Raw genomic sequence first — 17,406 nt, 5'->3', positions numbered from 1 at the left:
TGTATTTGTCAGGGTATCCCTGACTGGCCTGGAACTCATGGCAATCCTCTTATCTTGGCCTTCCAAGTTCTAGATTATAGTCTTGTACCACCATAGTCAGTTTTGAACTGTATCTTTTTTGACGAGCTTATCTCTGTCATCATGTATGGTCATTCTTAACCTTCCGTTCTTTAGTGTTCTCTTCTCCCAGCTTTCTTGCCTGCACGGATAATTCATATAAATCTGTATTTGATTACTATGATTCTTTGATTCGCCAAGTGTTTATTGAATTCCCACCATGTGCCAGATAGTGTTGTAGGTGCTCATGGCACAGTATCAAGCAGAACCCCATTTGTGGAACATTCAAGATACAGATATAGAAGAGATGAATGAGTGAAATTTGTTTGATGCTGCAGCGTGAAGTTTGGAAGTCTGCAAGGCAGGCAAGGGTTGGGTACTGCGTGCTGTGTGAGGTGATTTCAGGAAGGCTTTCTTCACTGAGAAAGGGCTCCTGGGCAGACATTGTCGACAGAGAAGGAATCCTGTGGGAAGAAAGTGGGACGGGAGTGGTAGCAGAGATCTTAGGACGCAAGCATGACAGGTTTGCCTGAACAGGAGGGAGAGGCTGGAGACGAGTGGAGTGAGGGGAGAGTGCAGACGGACAGACGTTGATGCACACAAGCAGTGGTTACACTTAGTCTTGACCTGATGAGATGAAAAGGAACTGGTGGATTTCAGGGAGAGAGGCGAGAGTGCCTGCTCTGTGGGGGCTGCTGTCATTGGAATGCTTTGGGGTGGGTCAGGGCATTTACAGGGGAAAGCAGGGTATTCCAGGGTAGATGTCACCAGCAGAGTGAAGTGGTGTTGGCAGAGCCAACAGGGATGGGATAGGGACTGGACAGTGTGGTACTGTAGAAGTCAGAAAAGCTGCAGCAGGAGTGAGCAGCCTGCCTGAGCAGGGCAGCTGATGGGCTAGATCAGATGGAACCTGAGGGCGGATGGCCACTGCATTGAGCTACAGTGGCAAGATCAACAAAATGGGCAAGGATAATTGGGAAGTTGCTAAAAATCGAGTGTAGACCCTTTTGAGTCAAGAAGAGCCAAGGAAGTTGTTTTTCACAGATGAGAGAAGTCAATACCTTTTCCAAGGCAGTTACTAGGTTTGTTTTTCTGGAATGGCTCTCCAGAAGGTGACACTGAAGGCCAGCACCTGTGTGAGTAGGCAGGCAATGGGAACAGAGTCCCCTCTGAGGTGTCATAGGTTTGCTCTGGAGTTGCAGGGGGACGGAGTGAGAGGCTGGCACTGATGCCACTAAAGCTTGCCTTGCAATTATTATGAAATTTAGCTTCGTTTCTCCTGGCCGAGTGCCATTTACATTCTGACAATCAAAATTCTCAAGGAACAAATGTTAAAACTAGTTCTTGTCAACAAGAAGTGCCAAAAGACTGGTACGTGCGGAATAGTTCCCTTTCCTTTATTTTAAAGGAAGTTATCAAGACGTCTGAAGAAAGGCAGGCTGAGACATGTCCAAAGTAGCAGAAAATAAAGCATCGCCTAAACATTAGATAATGCAGATTTAAGAGTGTGTAATGTCTTCATTTCAGTGTTCTAAGGGGTGTGTCTGCTGTACCTGTGACACCTTTGTGAAGGCCAAATGGAGACAGTCGAGTGCTCAGGGAGTGTTTTGACGTGCTCACTCGTAAGAAGAAAACTTCGAGGATAAGTTTAGTTGGAGGTTTGTCATTGCATCTGTAATAACTGGGGAAAGTGGAAGCTGAGGATTCTGGGCTGATGATAACTAATCCACAGGCATGTTAATGGGACCTCCAGAGATGCTGCCATTCGTCTTTCTCAGGTGTGGTGCTTTGACTTAGAATGGCCCCATAGGCTCACATATTTGAATGCTTAGTCACCAGGGAGTGGGACTCTGGAAGGATTAGAAGGTGTGGCCTTGGTGGAGGAGTGTCACTGGGGGAGGGCTTTGAGGTTTCAAAAGCCAAGCCCAGTGTCCCTCTCTTTCTCCTCCTCTCTGCCTGTGCATCAGGATGTAGCCCTCAGCTCCTGCTTTAGTGACTGCCTAGATGTTGTCATGCTCCCCATCATGGTAGAAAGGACTAAACCTCTGAAACTGTAAGCAAGTCCCCGGTTAAAGGCTTTTTTTTTTTTTTGTCATGGTGTCTCTTCACAGCAGAGAAGAGTGACTAAGACACTAAGCTTTAGTGACAACAACACAGTCAGTCTGTTTGGTCATCCTGGAGTTCTGTGGTCAGAGTTTGGACTGAAGTCCAAGCAATCAATCAGTTTATCCCCAGAAACCTCAGCATTTCAGAACATCTGCTATTTGGGTCCCAGAAGGTAATATTAGCTGGCATGGTGCATGGAGTCATTCTCCCTGTGGAAGATCCTCAAGTTAGGCTGAGAAGTTTTATATTTCACACTTGGAGAACAAGCTATATTTCATCCCTGGGGTAGAACTAGAAATATGCTTTATTTTCAAAACACAGTCCTCCTTTATTCAGAGGAAATCCTTGGAGGCAGCAAGCAGTAGCTAAGTGGGGCCCTGAGGCCCTTTCTGTCTGGGGCTACCCTTTGTCTGCACTGGATCAGGAATCAGATTCTGAAGTTCGGCCATTTTGCCTCTGAATACCCTCATACTTAAATTGGAAATTGCACTTCAATGTTTTTTGGGTAGAACCCTACATTTTGACGTTTTTGAAGAATATTTTGTATTCTTCGATGGTTTTATGCATTCTTGCAGTATATATTGGTTGTATGCACTCCAACTCTCCATCACTTTTCCTGATACCTCCCAACCTCCCAACACATCCTTGTCCTACCTTCCTGTCATTTTAATGAAAAATCCATAATTTAAGAAAAAGTCCCCAGTGTAGCACAAATGGAAGAAAATGGTTTAAAAACAGCTGTTTGACTGAAATGCACCGAGCCAGTGTTTTCTAGTCAAGTACCCTAACCCTTCCTCTCCCTCCAGGTGAGTCCCCCAAAGAGTGGAGATTTACAATATGCTCATATTTTTCAGGCAGTCAAAAGGTTCCTAAGACATAATTAAGATTAATGAGTAGCATGGGGGCTGGTGAGATGGCTTAGTGGTTAAAAACCTAAGTTGCCTTTCTAGGTTTGATTCCCAGCACTAACATGGCCGCTTACAGCCATCCATGTAACACCAGTTCAGGGGGATATGATGACCGCTTGGGCCTCCATGGCACCAGGCACAGGCATACATACTGGCAAAACACCTATCCACATAAAATAAACATTTTTAGTATGGCAGTGGGGGGTGTCTAACCCACCTCTGGAGAGAGAAGGGGCATGCATGGTGACTTGGGAAGCCTGTAGGAAGGGATTAATTGTCCTTTGTGGATTCTCTTGTTTTAAGGAAGACATTCACAAAGTGGAAGAGGCTAGCATCAACTAAGGACCCCCCTGCCTTAGCCTCCCAAATGCTGGCATTGTAGATAGGCATGCACCACTCTGTCCACCTTGGGAATTGCATTTTTGGAGCATTGGATGACTGGGCTTTTGGCCAAGTTGAGAGGACGTTCCCAAAGGCTCATGCTGGAACCTTGAGGTTAAAGGTGAGAAATGGAATCAAGAGATTTCAGTAAGCAGGAGTGGCCTGTCCTTAAGACTCAGAGACTAGGGAGGCATACTAGTTAGCCAGTCTTGCTTAGGGTCAGTGTGAAGCCTTCCCTCAAATCATAAAGTAGAAAGCCATTAAGAAAGACACCTAAACCAGGTGGCGGTGACCATGCATGCCTTTAATCCCAGCACTCCAGCAGAGACAGGCAGATATCTGAGTTCAAAGCCAGTCTAGTCTACCAAGCTAGTCCTAGGACCGCCAAGGCTATTGAACAGAGAATCCCTGTCTCAAACAAAGAAAGAAAGACACCTAATAATGGGTCTTGACTTGTGACCTCCACATGTACACATGAAAACTTACACATATGTAATCAAAAGATTATTTGTTTTTATTTGGGGTTAACGCTGGAAAAGATTACCTTAGTCTTGCCTTAATTTAGGAAAAAAACATGTATAGGCCATTTTTCTTTTTAACCCATAGACACTTGAGTTATATTGAACATACATAATAAGTAAATTGGAAATGAAAGTTTTGAAATTTAGGATTTGCAATTAGCACCAAGTGTAAGTACACTATTTTTATCCTTTGACATCAGTATGTAAATGAGGGCGACATTTCACTATTTTGGGAAGTGTGATTATTTCTGCCTGTCATTCAAGGAAGTGCTCGCTGTAATAAGTAAATCAGTGCTGCACAAAAGAAAATCCTATTTATGTCCTTAATGGATAATGTTGGGGAAAGATATGGAAAGTTGCTCTTCTTGGGAAAACTTTTGTCCACTGTTCACTTTGCTGTTTTGTTAAGTAATCATGATTATATTGACAATGTCATTAAAGTAGTTACTTCAAAATTACATTAAGACACAAGGTAAAATTAGGGAAGGCTGAGCCTTGGTGCATATTTCAGTGCCCTGTGTAAACAGACTGTGCTTTGTCTCCTGGCCACCCAGACCCAAATAGTCACACAGAAACTATATTAACTGCAACACTGTGTGGCCAATGGCTCCAGAATATTCTTAGCTGGCTCTTATTCTTAAATTAACCTATTTGTACTAATCTGTGTGTAACCACGAGTCTGTGGCTTACTCGTAAGGTTCTGGTGTCTTTCTTCTTTGACAGTTACATGGGATCTCTCTGACTCCTCCACCTTTTTTCTCCCTGTATCTGTTTGTATATCCCACCTAACTTCATTCTGCCATGCCATAGGCCAAAGCAGCTTCTTTATTAACCAGTGGTAATAAAACATAATCACAGCATACAGAGGGGAACCCCACATCAGACATGTGGTCAGCATCTGCTTTAAGTCTTGTTAACAAAAAGTTGGGCATGGCAGATACTGTGTGTCCAGATGCAGAGCAGAGTGTGGTACGCCGGAGCTGAACACAGTTCCCTGGGGAAGGTACCTTGAGGAAGCCAGGAACATGACCTCATGTGGACTGGTTCCCTGTAATTGAATGGCAGGGATGAAAGTCCCGCCTCCACTGTTAGAAAATTCTAGAAGGCCCTCCTAGGCTGGCCTGCCACTCTAGGAAGCAGACTTTTGTGTGCCACAAGAGGGAGCTCCTGAGCTAAAGTATGGATTCCTCTTTATTTTGCTGGTGTTTTGTTTTGTTTTTAGCTGGGATCTCATCATGTAGCCCTTGTCAGACTGGAACTTTGTCAGCCAGGCTAGCCTCGAGATCCCAAGATATCCACCTACTTCTCTTTCTCAAGTGCTTTGATTCAAAGGCACACATCACCATGTGTAGTTGCATAGAGAAAAGCTATACAGACATTGTGTGTTTGTGTAGCTTTACTGTAATATTTTCAGTAAAGGTTCAGCATTTCCCTTCACCCTGGTTTCTTCTTAACATATTTTTCTCTGTGACATGGTGGCAGGTTGAAATAGTACCCTAATTCAGTCAGCCTGTTCTGGTTCACATTGTAGTGCTGTTCCTGTGAAGTCGACATGATCAGCCTTTCCTGTGGTTTACCTCTCACTCACTTGGAATCTCGTCCTGCCCCCAGCAGAAGAGAGTGGGGTTTCGGTAGAAAGCAGGCGTCATTTATCTTACTATGTAGCACTGTGTTACACATGCTCACCTCCCACCCCTGTATTTCTGTCATAATACATCCATACAGGGTAGGGGCAGAAAGAAGGTAGAAAATGGTTGACACAGAGACAAGGTGGGTCTTAAAATTCCTAGATCATTTCAGTAAAATGAAGAATGCGATGTAGATCTCCCACAAACCTTTGCTCCTCATTACTTTCTAGGTGGTCATTAACCTCTACACTGAATTGGTTGTCATTCTAACACATTTTAAAAAACATGACCAAATAAATATGCACACATATATTCCCAAACGTAGACAGTGCCATTTCACAGCATGCTGTACCGTGGTTATGTTCTAAATCAAAATGTCACTTGTATCTGTTGTGAGTGAGGTTCCAGGGAAGCCGAGGCTGTGGCAATTAAGAAGAAGGAAAGTTGTCAAGGAGATGCCAGGGTTAATGCTTATGGAAGAGAAGAAATCAGGATTGGGCAGAGGGGCAAATAAGTCATAAAGCCTCAAGGAAGGCTTCAGCTAATTCCTGGGTGGGTGAGAGCCACACAGTGTGCCTTCACATCAACCAGTCCCTGGATGAAGATTGGCCTGGCCATGGGATAGGACCAATGAGGCTACCGTCTTAGCTCACAGCACTCTGAGGAGCTGGGGACTAAGCTTGATCTATTTGCAGGGGATCGAGACAGCATGTCTTAGTGTTCTCCACTGTCCGTAGTGTGTAGTTTGTCTGGGATTTCTCGTCCAGTGATGTGATGGAGGTTATTTATATTAATTCCCTATAGCCCTTACTCAGTATTTTCATTGTCTTTGAAGTATGTAACGTGTGTGTGTGTGTGTGTGTGTGTGTGTGCGTGCGTGTGTGTGCGTGTGTGTGTGTGCGTGTGTGTGCGTGCGCGTGCGTGCGCGCGCGCTTTCCAGTGTGGAGGCCAGAGGATGATGTCTACTGCCTTTCCTTGATGGCTCTCTACCTTCATCTTCGAGATGGGCTTCCAGTGAAGCTGAAGCCTTGCCAGGCCTCCTCTCTGAGCTTCGAGGATCTGCGTCCGTCTGCTCATGGCTCCAGTGTTGGGGTTACAGGCATGTGACTCTGTCCTGGGAACCTGAACTCAGGTTCACTAACCAAGCCATCTCCCTAGATTTATGTCACTATTTTAAAATAATTTTTCTATTGAAAGATTTGCATTTGTGATTTTTGACTATTAGAATAACTGCACATCCTCACACACACTTTATAGGGAATGTACCATGGGGTAGACTGCTAGAAAGCTCCAGCTTAACCTTTAATAGCTGTCATGAAAGCCACAGCCGCATCAACACCTGTCATTATCAGAGTTTAATTATTTCAAAATTAAGGGTATGAAAGTTTTAATTAGAATTTTGTTGATTATATGGGAGATTGAGAATTTGTGTTACTAGCTTTATGTATGTATGTTTGAAGTTGGTATTCAGTCATTTGTTCGTTTTTAAAAAAACTTGAAAATTTTTATGTGTGTGTGATGTTCATAACATCTTTTTAGTAAATATACTGACATTTAAAATACAGATAAGCAGATCTCTTAGCCATGTCTCTGCTGGTGTTTTGGTCAACTTAATTTCACAATGATTATTCTTGAAATCACAAATTTCCCATGATGTTTATGTAAATATCAACTTACAGTGTACTCTGATAATTCTAGGAGTGTTATTTTATTTTTTATTTTTTAAGATAGGGTTTCTCTGTGTACTCCTAACTAGACCAGGCTGGCCTCAAACTCAGATCTGCCTGCCTCTGTCTCCTGAGTGTTGGGATTAAAGGTTTGCACCACCACTGCCCAGCCAAATGCTAGGAGTCTTATTGATACAAGATGCTACTTGGGTGGAAAGCAGAAGCAAACACCTCAAAGTTGCTCAGTTTGGCGGTGTTCCAACTTTCAAGTTGGTTTGTTTCCCTGTCATGTGTCCATCAGCAGAACCTACAAATGACAGGCACTCTAGACACCATGAGCCTGTTGTCACTTGCCTTGTTTATTATAGATACCTTACAGCTCTCTACCGACCTCTCTGTGTTCCAGATCTCTAGCCACACTCTTTTCTCATGACCCAAGTGGTCTGAGTCTGTGCATTGTGGAACACCACCATCACCATTATAGCCTTTTCCAGGATCGTCTAGGCTATTTCTGCAGAAAACTTTCCCAAATGAACTTTAAGAGGATTTGGTCAACCTCCACCCCCCCCCCCAAAAAAAACCCCTGATTTTGATAGACAGTATGTTAATTTTCTGAGACATGCACGTTATAATTTTCTTGCCTGATGATTGCTGTGTATTCATCTGGTTCATCCATTCTGGAACTCCTCGGTTAGAGCAGATTAGTCTCCAGATTTCTTTTTCGATTGAAATTCAGGGCAATTAAATAAACCCATTTCAGCATACACAATCGTGCCCACGTGTTTGTTCTGCAAAGACAGAATATTTTTCTGTATTGAGCAGCACCTGAAAGACTTAATGGCTGGCTTGGTCCCACGTGTTTCTGACTGGATAGTTTTAAACATCATTTGTGGGGTTGGGAGGTCTTTTCGGGTGGCCTGCTTTGTCCTTCGGAGTTTTAAAGGATCCCATAGCCATGCTTTCCTGTGTTTACAGGGAGGGAGTCTGACATGCTGCTCTGTTGAGGCTGTATAACTCTTTCACACCTGCTCGGCTCTGGCAATGGTGTTTGCTGAGTGAAATACAAGGGCTGGCTTGTCATGTGTTTCCACAGAACACTGATGGCTCCTGGCCAACCTGTTTAGTCTTTTTTTCTTCTTGCATAAAGTTGCCTATTTTTCACTTCAGATGGGGGTGTGAGGCAGTTCTGAGGTGTTATTTTTTTCTTGTTGCACACACACCATCTGTGGTCTCTTGGCATCTCAGACAAGTTCCCAGATTGTCCAAAGTGTCGGTTGGTCAACACTCAGGGCGATCAGGATCCTAGCCTGGGCTTGTCCCTGTTTGTGTGGCAGTGACACCACAGTCATCTGAAGTACTGAGCACTGATGCTGCGGGCTCTGTGTGTTTGGGGAGCCTGCAAACGTGGGAACATCTCTGTGAACAGAAATACACGTGTCACTCGGCACTCATGGTTCTCTAGTGTCCATTTCCTGTTCCGGGTCTCCACTCAGGTGTGCCGTGTTACTCTTAGCCTCATGCTTTTTAGAATTGTCCTTATCTTAAAGTAGTTGACTACAGGTGTTTAATTTCTTCACTTTCAGTTTTGTTTTGTTTTGTTGAGATGGGGTCTCCTGTAATCCAGGCTGCCTTGGAACTTCCGTGCAGCTAAGGATGACCGTGAACTTCTGATCTTCCTGTCCCCACCTCCCCTGTGCTGGGATTAAGGCATGCGTGCACACTCTTATCTGGTTTTCTGCAGCGCTAGGAAACCAGCTCAGGGCTTCATGCCTGGCAGTCAGGTCCTTCACCAGCCGAGCTACATCCCTAGCTAAGCTGCGTCCCTATCCGGAGCACTGCATAGTCAGTTTTGAGCCTTGTCTTAGTTACTTTTTTTTTGTTGTTGTTGCTGTGACAAAACACTGTGACCAGTGCAGCTTGTAGAGGAAAGCATTTCATTGGTTGCTCGCTTCGAGTTTCACCATCATAGTAAGAAGCACGGCCGTGGGCAAGTAGGCAGACAGGTCTTACATCCTGATCTAAAGGCCGAGGGGGCCATTCTCGTTCAAGCCACCAAAGGCCACCACAGACGTACTGAGTAAACAGTTGGCAGAATTTCTCTCAGCATTCGTTATACTGATTATTAGATAGGGTGGTGTCTTGGAGTTTTATTGCTGTGAAGGGACACCTTGACCATGACAAGTCTTAAAAAGGAAAACACTTAATTGGGGCTGGCTTACAGTTTATAGGTTTAATCCATTATTGTCATGACAAGAAGCATTGTAGCATGCGGGCAGACATGGTGCTGAAGAAAGAGCTGATAATTCTACATCTGAATCCGTAGGACGCAGGAAGGAAATGCCACCATACTGGGCATGGCCTGAGCTTCTGAGACCTCAAAGTCCACCTTCTAGTGGCACATCTCCACCAGAGCCACACCTCCACCAGAGACACACCTCCAACCAGGCTACTCCCTGTGGCCAAGCATTCAAACCTGTGAGTCTGGGGTGTGGGGGGCATTCCTATTCAAACAACCACAGGTATTTGGAAAGGAAGACCACTGGCTGAAGTGTTATTTATCTTTTTTGTTTTTTTATCACAGCCACATGAAGAGCGCATGCTGTGTGACTTCACCGTTGATAATCACTTGTTACTTGGCTCAGTGTTGCCTGTTTTCTGTAAATTCTCTCTTTTTCCCTCTACCTTTGGGAGCAAGTCACCAAAGACAGTAGTCTCAACTGTAAGGCTTTGTTAATTATCTTCCCTAAAGACTCTTGAAATACTGCATTTGAGATCCTGCCTACTTTGGCAGGGTGTATCTGATTTCAGATGTCTATGGTATATAGACATGGTATTGAAAGCCTTAAATGTAAGAATTTTTTAAAAAATTATGTAAAGGCAGGAATGTTTTGAAGCAGCATTATTTAGCAGCAGCCTGCATTTCGGTTTTCCTTTAGAATCTCCATAGTCTGCTTCAGCTGCCCTGCTCTGCTCAGACGCTGCACAGGTCGCTCCTGACTTTAGCACAAGGAAGCCTCCTAGCTTTCGGTTGCAGTTGGGGAATGTTTAGCATCATAACATTTTATCCGTCCTGAAGTATGTCTAGTAAAGCACCACGATACACTATTATAATTAATTGGAGGGAAGTATTTTTGAGTGTAGAAATGCTCTGTGGACTCGCAGAGCTGGAGCAGCTCTTGTTGTTGCATCCTCAGCGCCACCTGCTCCTCCACCTGAAAACAGTTGGCTGTAGGAGGTCATAGGTTTCCTCTGTCGGCCATTTTGTCTCTGTGTTGCATGAACGGGTGAATTTATTGGTTTTGTCTGATTAGTTTCTTAATAAACTCAAGGCCTCACTTAAATTTATATATAAAAAAAAGATTGCCAGACAGTCATGGCAAAAGCCTTTAATCCCAGCCCTTGCTTGGGAGGCAGAGGCAGGTGGATCTGTGTGAGTTCGAGGCCAGCCTGGTCTTCAGAGCAAGTTCCAGGACAGCCAGGAATGTTACACAGAGATACCCTGTCTCAAGAACCACACCCCACAAAAATTAAACTAGTATTACTTTAGCATATCTGAGTGATAGAATTTTTAGATGTTTTACAATTCCGCCTCAGAATTTGTGACAAATTTGCTGTTGCCAGAATGACTGACTTTGTGGTTCACACTGGAGCGTTCTGTCACCCACAGCTGTAAATGGAGCATCTGGGAGGACTCACTAAGTCATTTTTCAAGACTGTGGAACCTAAAGTCTCCTCTCGTGTTGACCTTGGGAACTGTGTTTAGAGTTGTTTGACTTTGAGCCAGTTTCAGGATTCTGCACTGAGGGAAAGGTTGAAAAAAATCCATCTGATAGGGGTCTTTGCTCACTTCATGGTCACTTGAAATGACAGCAAAAACGAGAGTAGTGTTTTTAATCCACTGCAGGGGACTTTGCTTGGCTTTCGGTTCCATTCTCAGTCATGTGGAGCTTCCCATGCACAATGTCAGACAGAGGCTCTTTCATATGTGTAGAATACAGGATGGCGCTGTTCGTGTTCTTTCTTAATTCGTTGAAGTTTGTTCCGTGTACCAGTGCTGTTTTAACTAATACTATTCATTTTTAGTGTATGGACTGGCAAAGTCTGAACATCAAAAAGTTAAATACAGAAAATTGTCACCAATTAGGTTAGAGTCCATTAAATGTAAGGTCTTCGGATATGTTTTGCATATGACATACGTATTATGCTATGCATATATAAAACTTCCTAAAAATTTATGTAGTAAGAAAAAAATTGAAAAAGCAATGTTGAATACAGGATTCCAAGTTATACCTGTCTTTTACCCACTTAACTGTGCCCTCTTCCATTAGCCCTAGGCCACCATCCTTGCTCAGGGCATAGCATGTATGGAGTTTTATCTTTTAAGTTATGTGCAGGAGTGTTTTTTTTCTGCATTTATGTATGTGTACCACATGCGTGCCTGGTGCCCAAGGAGGTCGGAAGAAGGTTTTGTATCCCTTGAACCTTGAGTTACAAATGGTTGTGAACCACCATATGGTTCTGGGAATTGAACCTAGGTCCCTGCAAAAGCAACAGGTACTTTTAAATGGTGAACCATCTCTTTAGCCCTAGAATGCGTTTTTATGGCTTAGTTTCTAAGGTTTGGAGACAACCTTCAAAACAATAACTTTAGACCCAGTTGGGGGAAATACACTGATATGACAGCTGCAGTCAAGTTGACAGTCTCATTATAAAATAAAATGACTGATTAGCATACTTGCAAGAAAGTTAAAGAAACAACAACAAAGCTCCATGTGGACCACCCTTGCTGTTTTTGATTTTGTAGACAAGAGCTGTGACTTTGGAGACTTGACACTTTGTTTAATCACCCTAGTTTGTGCCCCTAGGAACCAGGTACCCCACTTCTACTCCTCAGCATACAGAAGCTGGCCCTCTGCTCCACTTTGCAAGCATGTTTGCATGAAGCAGGGGGTGGAAAGTCTTACCTGAGAAGGGGTGGAAAGTCTTACCTGAGAAGGAAGCTGGCATCTCCTGTGGAGATGCCCTTTCTGGTCTTGCCCTCCAGCACCATCTCCAGTCCCCCAGAGAGGCTTTTCTCTTTGGGAGAATTCTAGCCACCTCATCATCAGGATAACTGGGAGAGAGGTGTAGACTCTAAGGCATGCTGGAGTTCTTTCATCCCATGTAAACACCAGCGGCCATCTGCAGAAAAGGCAGTTTCACGGTTCATCGTCAGGCACGAGTATCTGCAGAACTTCCCTGACCTTTCCAGAGTTAAATAGATGGCTACTTTTTGTGCCACAGAGATTCGGCTTTGTGAGGATACCTTCTGCTTCCTTCTCCAAAATTATATTTTTCCTGTCATATCTTGAGGTCATTTGCGAAGCCACATGGTGACCACTTAAAACAGTGTTTTTACTTTGGCCTTTTCCTACAGGAAGGCAGAAACAGCAGTCTTAACAGCAACTGAATTTGACATGTTCCAAACTACAGGGAACTGTATAAAAGCTTTACCTGAAAAAATGATTCTTGTACACTAGGCCAGTCGCATTCATTCATTCAGTGAGCAGGTACTGTCAACAGGCTTTGTGATAGGGACAGGGCTGCAGGGATAACAAAGGCCAGGAGAGATCTGGGCTTCAAGAAAGTGAATGAAAGCCAAATGATGAAAGGTAAGGGTTCCAGAGGGGGCCAGGAAATGCCAGGCCCTGGTGGAATCCCTGGGAGGCCTCCTTCTGCTTTAGAGGCCCATGGAGATCAGAGTCCCTGCCAAGGACTTGTAGAGCCTAATTCTTGCTTTAGATTGGGTACCAGTTGGGAAAGAAGAGTCAGAGCATTCAGCTAAGAGCATGTATTGTTATTGCAAGACCCGTAGTAGGTATATAAAGACCCACTCTGAAGTGGAGAGATGACCAGGCAGTTAAAAGCATGCACTGCTGTTTTAGAAGAGTCAACTTAGATTTCCAGCAACCACATCAAGATGCTCACAAGTGCCCGTGACCCTGACTCCAGAAGGATGTAGAGGTGGCTCAGAGGTTAAGAGCATTGATTGTTCTTCCTGGAGGTCCTGAGATCAATTCCCAGCAACCTTATGGTATTTCATAACCATCTACAATGAGATCTGGTGCCCTCTTATGGCATGCAGACATTCATGCAGGCAGAGCACTGTATGCCTAATAAATCTTTAAAAAACAATCGAAGGATTTAAACCTTCTGGTTTCCATGGGTAACGTGTACACACCCACACACGTAGTTGAAATAAATCCTTCTTAAAAGAAGATCCATTCTTAGTAAGGACTTAAAGAAAGAAGGGTCTGACTAGTTATAACGGAAAAGATACGAGGCCAAAAGTCTTTCACTTGAGCCTGGCGCAGTGGTGCACACGTTTGTTTAGTCCCAGCATTCTGGAGACAGAGGCAAGTAGATCTTTAGGAATTCGAGGCCAGCCTGTCCTATATTGTGAGTTTCAGATAGCCAGAGCTACACTGTCAGACCCTGCCTTGAAAAATAAATAATCCTTCACTTTGATAGTTGGGAGTCAACTGAGAGAGAATGGCAAGGTGTCCCAGAACGCATATTTCAAGTACATGAGAAAGTTGTGTTAGAATAAAGTACACACACACACCGAGAAACTGGTTATTTCATCCCATGGAGGTTGTGAGTCCCACAGCTACAGCTTTTCTCTGTCGGTTAAACTTGGGACACTTCTTTTCATAGGCTGGAGGGCATGATGGGGCACCATTACGTTTTTCTAGGGGATGGGGTTCATGCTAGTGAAGCACTTTCTAAACTAGACTGAGGGGTATACACATTTTATCTTGCAGTCACTAGGGAGCCATAGTGGGAACTGAGTAGAAAGGTCCTAGCTCTATCTCAGTTTGGTGTGGAGAGTGGAGCACCTTAACTGATTGGGGGAGATGTGGAACCAGCCTGCAGGTCTATTCCCTCCTTCCTCATACCCTCCCTCTGGAGCAGCCCTGGGGCAGCTGCACAGCTGAGCTCTGGGGATTGGTTTTAATTATTGTGGGTAAGTGATGATTGGAAATTTGAGAAAACCATCAGAATTGACACCAGGAGCTCAGGGAACATAGAGACAATATTGATAGGTTCTCTCTACCTCCACCCCTAGTCGGGCACCCTTTCTCCCCAGGCACATTCCAGAACCTTGGTACTAGAATTTTGATATCAGCTGGCCATATTGTTGAGTCTTCTATTAGTATCTCTATCTGGTTTGTTGGAATAATGATTCTCCCTTTCTTCGAAGGCCAGTGGGCCACATCTCTTATAACCTGTTTCCATATGTACTCTGATTAGATCAAACCTCTGTACAGCTGCCTGAGCCTAGGCCTCAACTCTAGATTGTATGGTGGTGCATGATCAACACCATCAGCTTGACATACAGCAAAGTGACCTATTCCGCAGTGACATCAGTCACCTTGTAGACGGTGTGTAAGGAACGCAGGGAGCCTGAGGTGGGGTGGGAGTTAGAGTGGTGGGCATCTGTGGGGTTTGGGGAACATCCCATGACTGCTGGCTGTGTTTTCCTTGGGTATGTCCTTGACCTTGGCTTCCCAGTGTCTTCTCTGTTATCTTTTATCCTAACAGTCACTATCTTGCCAATAACTCTTCCATAATTACTTGTTATTGGATTACAACTTTGTAGTTTTTTTTAATGTGTGAATGTTCTGTCCGTATATATGTATGTGTACCATATAATTGCCTAGTGCCTATGGGGTGCAGAAGAGGGCAACAGATCTTGGAGCTGCAGTTACTTGTGAACTTCCATGTGACTGCTGGGAACTGAACCCTGGTCCTCTGCAAGAGCAACATGCTCTTAACCACTGAGTTATCTCAAGCCTTGGTGGTAGGGTTTTTGAAAGTAGCCATTTCTCTTCTAAATTTGATGTGAGCAGGACTTAGCTTCTTTAACTTATATTTTTATTAGGAATATTCGAAGTTGGCCATTACTCACAGACTTTTTCTCCCATGCCTTCAGGTTGCACAGATGGCTGACTCAGTAGCTCAGGAAGACTGACTCTCAAGCAAAGATGGGAAGTCAGCCTGGCAAGCTGGGATGTGAGAGCTCACTTGCAGTTCTCCATTTAGCCAGGAGGTTTCCTAGGCAACCACTTAAGCAGCAATTAAAGAGGAAGAACTAAAAGGTAGGTACTTATGAATTGAATCTTAATCCTCACATGCTGTGGTCACAAGTTGGGATCACAGTGTGCGTTTTTTGTTTGTTTGTTTGTTCGGGTTTTTTTATTTAACATTAAGTAAATAAAAACTCACCATTTAATCAGAGGACACATTATAATTAGGATGTGCATGCTGTGCTTTTATTTTTAGCTTTTTCACACTTTTCCTTGAACAGGATGTCACACACACACACACACACACACACACACACACACACACACACACGTACACTTTTATGCTGGCTTGTTTTTGAAGATTGAAGTAAAGTCCTTGAGTGCATTCTTCTACGTGTGGGGTAGGGCCTCTTATTAATGACACAATGCTGCTTTCTGCTTACAGTGCTGAGACTTCCCTGGCTCTTCATTTGAGTTCTTTGCATGTCAATTTCTACTCGGTTGGCCAATACTTTACTTCCCCTGAAGCATGTCCAGGCTCTAACATTCATTCAGTTCCAGGTGAAAGAAATAGGTGACATTCTTGGTAATACACACACACACACAAAAAAAAAAAAAAAAAAAAGAAGGAAAGAAAGAAAGAAGGAAAAAAAAAAAAGAAAGCCATGCTGGTTCCATGACAGCTCATCCATGTGTTTAGAAATAGCAGATGCTCATAGAGAAACAGGATATACAAGTGTCTGCTCTTCTGATCTCAAGTTAGATAATATGGTTCTGTGTGGAGAAGGGCTGCAGGCTAGGATACTCCTCTGTGGGAGAAGGAGGGGGGTCTTTCCCCACCCTGAGCATCTGTGGGCTTTGTTCGCAGTTTGAATGATAGTCACAATAACTAAAATTTTCAGATGTCACAGTTGTTACCCATCTGTCACCAACATGCCTGGAGACACTCCTGCTATATAGAATGGTGGCCGATAAAGTAGGCGCACCCTGTTACAGCTTCCCTCTCCCTGGAGTCCTGTCATAAGGAACCCTTAGGGAGCCAGACTCTGGAGTTTACTGTAGTTTTACCCATGGCAAAGTGAAAAAAAATTTAATTATGGAATTCAGATTATGTATTTGAGATGCCTGGTTATACTGGATGAGCTTCCTTAAATTATGCTTTCAGAGAAAAAGTTTACAAATAAGTGAATATTTTAACTCTCTGTTCTGTTGTTGTTACATCTTTATTCATGTGGGGGTCATGGCGTCGTGGCTTACGTGTGGAGGTGAGAGGATGCCTTGTGGAGTGTTCTCTCCCACCTTGTGTTGTTGAGCTCAGGTCGCTAGGCTTGGCAGCAGGCACCACTAGCCTGCTGAGCCATCTCATTGGCACCATCTCGTTATTTTTAGTGTCTACTTTTTGGTTTTTTTCTGTGAGGTGAAAATTGCTTGTTTAATTCACTCACTACACATTCCCATTAGCCAGTGATGGTACCAGGATGTGGGGTGGGTTCCTGTGTAGAGCATCCTAACAAATAAAAACGATACGCAACTGAGAAATAGCAAAGGCGTCTATAGCACTCAGCCTGTTCCCGGCTCTCAGGCAGGTCATAGGTTAATACATAGTCTGATGAGATGCTTGCCACATCCTCCATTCTTCCCTCGAGGAAATTAACCAGAGACAGCCTGAGAGGTAAAGTGTTTGCCTTGGCTTATGAATCGTGTTTGCCCGACAGTGCAGTAATAGGGCTGTTAGGAGAGAGTTCCAGCAAAGCAGAGGAGCTGTTGCAAAGATGGAAAACAGAGGTGTAAATTTTAATGGCAGCTTCCAGAAATTAACAATCTATTCTCCAGAGGGAAAGGGTTAATTCTGCCCATGCAAATGCTGTATTTCTTGAGACCACAGACTGAAGCAGTTCAGACATTGGAAGATGGGACATACTTAGAAAACAATGCTCAGATGACTTACATCTTCAAGGAAAAGGCAGACAAATCTCTCCTTTGTCAGTTACACACAGGTATGCAGCTGCAACCGTGATGGGAGACTTTGGCAAGTGTTCTAGGACACCCCTTCCTTTTTTCCCCTGTAG

General features: G+C 43.9%; 1 long non-coding RNA gene across 1 annotated transcript in view; it reads left to right on the top strand.

Annotated features, from left to right (window-relative positions):
- The window catches only part of LOC121463402, an 81,967-nt gene that overhangs the window by 38,977 nt on the left and 25,584 nt on the right, over window positions 1–17,406 (top strand). Inside the window, exons 4-5 of the long non-coding RNA XR_005976436.1 lie at window positions 9,592–9,743; window positions 15,244–15,409. This is a non-coding gene — a long non-coding RNA (uncharacterized LOC121463402). The remainder of the gene's footprint in view (window positions 1–9,591; window positions 9,744–15,243; window positions 15,410–17,406) is intronic.

The sequence above is a fragment of the Microtus oregoni genome, unplaced genomic scaffold (assembly GCF_018167655.1).
Source record: "Microtus oregoni isolate MIOR12 unplaced genomic scaffold, Mior012 000026F_ref0000081, whole genome shotgun sequence".
Taxonomy (NCBI): Eukaryota; Metazoa; Chordata; class Mammalia; order Rodentia; family Cricetidae; genus Microtus; species Microtus oregoni.
This window is presented reverse-complemented; position numbering and strand designations above follow the sequence as displayed.